The sequence below is a fragment of the Dasypus novemcinctus genome, chromosome 3 (genome assembly GCF_030445035.2).
Source record: "Dasypus novemcinctus isolate mDasNov1 chromosome 3, mDasNov1.1.hap2, whole genome shotgun sequence".
Lineage (NCBI taxonomy): Eukaryota > Metazoa > Chordata > Mammalia > Cingulata > Dasypodidae > Dasypus > Dasypus novemcinctus.
Window position 1 is genome coordinate 97,154,277 of NC_080675.1, and position 5,175 is coordinate 97,159,451.

The window sequence follows — 5,175 nt, forward strand, 5'->3', positions numbered from 1 at the left end:
TTCTTGCCCTTAGATTCCAAGTTTGTTTTGAGTTTTGGTCATAAAAAAGTGTTAAATTTATCGAGTGCTTTTTCTGCATTCATTGTGGCAAATGATTTTCCTCTAATCTGTTAGTGTGGCCAATTACAGAGCAGTTAGCTTTTTTAAGAAAATTAATTTATTGAAGTATATCACTCATACATAAACATACATAAACAATAAGTGTATAGTAATAGTTGTGAACTTACAAGCACTTGAATACTTAGTTCAAACCTTACCTTTCCTTTGTGGGGGTTTGAAACTGTATGTACCCCAGAAAAGCATGTTCTTAATCCATTCTTGTGGGTGTGGATCCAGAGTAAGTAGGATCTTTTGATGAGGTTATTTCATTTAAGGTGTGATCCACCTCCATCAGGATGGGTCTTAATCCTCTTACTGGAGTCCTTTATAAATGGGATGAATACAGAGAAAGAGAAAAAGCCATGGAAACAAGAAGCTGAAATCAGCAAAACCTGAAAAAGAAGGGATAGACCAACAGTTGCCATCATATGCCTTGCCATGTGGCAGAGGACCCAAGGATTGTCAGCAACCAGTCTTCAGGAAGAAAGCATCGCCTTGATGATGCCTTGATTTGGGTATTCTCATGACCTCAAAACTGTAAGCTTGTAAGCTAATAAATTCCCATTGTTAAAAGCCAACCCATTTCATGGTGTCTGCTCTGAGCAGCCTAGGAAACTAAAACAGTCAGGATATATTACCTTTTTAATAAATTGCCGGATTCACCTTCGTAATATTAAGGATTTTGTATTGGTTGGTTGCAAATGTTATTAGTTTATTAGCCTATAATTTTATTTCTCAATCTATTCAAGTCTATATTTGGTATCAGAGCTATAGAAGCCTCATGGAGTAAGTAAGGAGTGTTTCTTCTTGTATTTTTGAAAAGTTTTATTAAATTGGATTATCTTTTTCTTGGTAGAACTTGCCTGTAAAGTCATCAGTATCTGGTATTTTCTTTATGGGAAGATTAACTGCTGATTTATCTTCTTTAAGGTTTATTGGATTATTCCAGTTTCATTGTGAGTCAGTTTTGATGGTTTGTATTTTTGTAGTAATCTAGCCATTTCATTGAAGTTTTAAAATATACTCCTCAATTAATTGTAATATGTTCCTTTTTTATTAAATCTCTGTAGTATCTATAATTTTGTCCCCTTTTCCTTCACTGATTTTGTTTATTTGTACCTTCTTTCTTTCAGTGATTTGTCTCTTTTTAAGTCTTAAAAGAACCTGACTATTATTCTTATCTTTTTCAGGAGTTTTTTTTCTAGCTCAGTAATTTTTATCTTCATTCTATCCTTTCTTCTGCTTCCCTTAGGCTCTTTCTTTTCCTCCTCCTTTCTTTCTCCTTCCATTGCTATTCTCCCTTTTCTTCTATCAAAGTGAAAGCCATTTTTAATTGTTGCTTATCTCCTAGGCCTAGGGTACATTCTTTTGCTTCACTTTTGGCCCTTGTGCAGCTATTCATTTTCTAACTCAGCAACAGATTTAACATTAAATGTTTTCCCCCCAGCATTTTAAATAAACATTTTCAGAGAGGAATGTGGGAAGATGGTGGAGAAGGAAGCTCCAGGATTTAATCCTTCCATCACAACAACTATTCTGTTGTTTTGGTTTTTTTTAAAGATTTATTTACTTATTTCTCTCCCCTACCCCCCCCGACCCACCCCAGTTGTCTGTTCTCTGTGTCCATTTGCTGTGTCTTCTTTGTTTGCTTCTGTTGTTGTCAGCGGCACGGGAATCTGTCTCTTTTTTGTTGCGTCATCTTGTTGTGTCAGCTCTCTGTGTGAGCGGCGCCATTCTTAGGCAGGCTGCACTTTCTTTCATGCTGGGTGGCTCTCCTTATGGGGCGCACTCCTTGTGCGTGGGGCTCCCCTACATGGGGGGACACCCCTGCGTGGCAGGGGACTCCTTGCGCGCATCAACACTGCGCGTGGGCCAGCTCCACATGGGTCAAGGAGGCCCGGGGTTTGAACCGCGGACCTCCCATGTGGTAGACGGACGCCCTAACCACTGGGCCAAAGTCTGCTTCCCACAACAGCTATTAAGCAGGCAGGAACTGTTTGAACAACTGTTTTGAAACTCTGTAAAGTAGAACACTTTACAGCATTGAGGGAAGACAGGAAGAATAGCCTGGTATATTACAGTAAACACTAGTAAATTGCTTTCTCTGTGTGGTGGCTACTGGTACCCATCCACCACTCTTGCAGCAGGTGACAGAAAGGGACATAAAAATCCTCCTCCCCAACTTCTGGGGTGGACATGGCCAATTGCTGATCACAACTTTTGATTAGAGACTTTGGCTGTGGCTCTGAGGGTAGCCATTGTTCCAACTGTCCTAGGACAAGGTAGTGGCTGCAGAGACTTAGAGGTGCAGGGCTTCCTCAGGGCTGCGAGAGACAAGTTCAAGGGCTGCATTTGCTGGGCAGGTCAAGAAAACTCAGCGTTGGGGAGCCATGAAAGAAGCTCCTGGCACCCTTCCTGACACCTCCCCAGGGTAGTTTGGAGTCAGTCTGTGCCCCTTTTGTGGGTCCCTTGCCTTGTTTTGGCTGGAAATGACTGATTTGGGAGACTCTTCTCTAGTGTGCCATTCTCTCCTAGAATTTGACCACCAGGCAGCTTGAACCAACTCAAGGAATATAAGAAACTATAGAGGCAGACAGCCTGGGGCAAAGACTTGCTTGCTTTATTTTTTAATTTCAATTTTTTATTTTTGTCTTTATTTTTTAATGTTACATTAAAAAAAATATGAGGTCCCCATAAACCCCCCACCCCCCTCACCCCACTCCTCCCCCCATAACAACAATCTCCTCCATCATCATGAGACATTCATTGCATTTGGTGAATACATCTCTGAGTACCGCTGCACCTCATGGTTAGTGGTCCACATCATAGCCCACACTCTCCGATAGTCCACCCAGTGGGCAATGGGAGGACATACAATGTCCGGTAACTGTCCCTGCAGCACCACCCAGGACAACTCCAAGTCCCGAAAACGCCCCCACATCTCATCTCTTCTTCCCACTCCCTACCCCCAGCAGCCACCATGGCTTTCTCCACACCAATGCCACATTTTCTTGGATTACTAATCACAATAGTTCATGAATAGAATCTCAATAAGTCCACTGTAATCCATACTCTATTCCTCCATACTCTATTCCTCCATCCTGTGGACCTTGGATTGGTTGTGTCCACTCCACATCTATATCAAGAGGGGCTGAGATTCCACATGGATGCTGGATGCAGTTCTCCTGCTTTCAGTTGTAGGCACTCTTGGCTTCCTGGTGTCGTGATTGACCTTCTTCACCTCCATGTTAGCTGAGTCGGGTAAGTCCAATAAACTAGAGTGTAGGAGTTGCAAGTCTGTTGAGGCTCAGGGCCTGGCTATCACATGGTCAGTCCAGAGATTCAGGTCCCCCGGGTATACATTAAACCTCAACACCAACTGCAGTTCCAGTGGAAGTAACAGGAGAGGCTTGTGAACAAAGATCACATCTGAGTCCAACTCCATCACACAGAAACACAAACTCCAAAGTAGGGCCAACTGACATGGCACTGAACTCCATCTGCCATGACCATAGAACCTGTAGGTCTCTGTAGCCCTCAGAAAAACCAATACCTGGGGTTGTATCTACTTTATCTGTCTCTGGGACTCTGCTCAGGTATGCATAAGGGCAACCCCTCTGATAACCTCCCGGCTCTTTTTGGAGACTCATAGCCATATAAACTCATTTGTCCGTTTCATTTCCCCCTTTTATTCAGACTTGCTTGCTTTAAACACAAGGGAGAGGGTGTCAGTCTCCTGGGAAATAGAGTGGTCATTCAAACTCCTATAAATGGGAACTCCAAAACAACTGACAAGCCCAAACCCAAGGCAAGACACAAGCCCCAAAATGACAGAGTCTTCTCTTGGGTGGACTTTTCTAATGGGAGGACTGAAGCGCAAGAAAATCTCCTACCACCAGCTGGTTATAAAGATATCTCAAGGAATAAATCCCAGGGTTAATGTTTTAAGATATTAAAACGCACAGTGTGCAATAAGAGTACAAGACAAAGAAATAGGAAATGATGGCTCATCAAAAGGGAGAGGATAAAAATCCAGAAGACACCAATGAAAAAGACCGGAATGTGGATGGACTGAATAAAAACATTTGAAGAAAGATCTTAAAAATGCTCAAGAAGATGAAGGAAAATAGAAAGAACTAAAGGCTATCAGGAAAACAATGAGTAATATGAGAATCTTAGTAAAAAGAAAAAAAATTTTAAAGAGGAACCCAACAGAAATACTGGGGTCGAAGACTAAAATAACTGAAATAAAAGATGCCCAGGAGGGTTTTTTTTTTTTTTTTTACAATCTTTTGATACTCATTTATTTCCCCAAATAATACATGAACTATCTGGTTCATAAGGTTATTGTGTGTTTTTTTTTTTTTTTTAATTTTTTTATTTTTTATTGACTTTGTAATAATATTACATTAAAAATATATATGTGAGGTCCCATTCAACCCCACCCCCCCACCCCCCCTCTCCCCCCCCCCCAACAACACTCGTTCCCATCATCATGACACATCCATTGGATTTGGTAAGTACATCTTTGGGCACCTCTGCACCTCATATACATTGGTTCACATCATGGCCCATACTCTCCTCTATTCCATCAAGTGGGCCCTGTGAGGATTTACAATGTCCGGTGATTACCTCTGAAGCACCATCCAGGGCAGCTCCATGTCCCGAAGACGCCTCCACCTCTCATCTCTTCCTGCCTTTCCCCATACCCTTTGTCCATTATGTCCACTTTTCCCAATCCAATGCCACCTCTTCTATGTGGACATTGGATTGGTTGTGTCCATTGCACCTCTATGTCAAGAGGAGGCTCAGATTCCACCTGGATGCTGGATGCAATCCTCCCATTTTCAGTTGTAATCACTCTAGGCTCCATGGTGTGGTGGTTGTCCTTCTTCAACTCCATCTTAGCTGAGTGTGGTAAGTCCAATAAATCAGATTGTAGGTGCTGGAGTCTGTTGAGGCTCAGGATCTGGCTATCACATTGTCAGTCCAGAGATCCAGGAGGGTTTTAAGAGCAGATGGAAGCTGGCAGTTGAAAGAATGAGTGAACTTAAAAAGCAAGACAATTAAAATGAG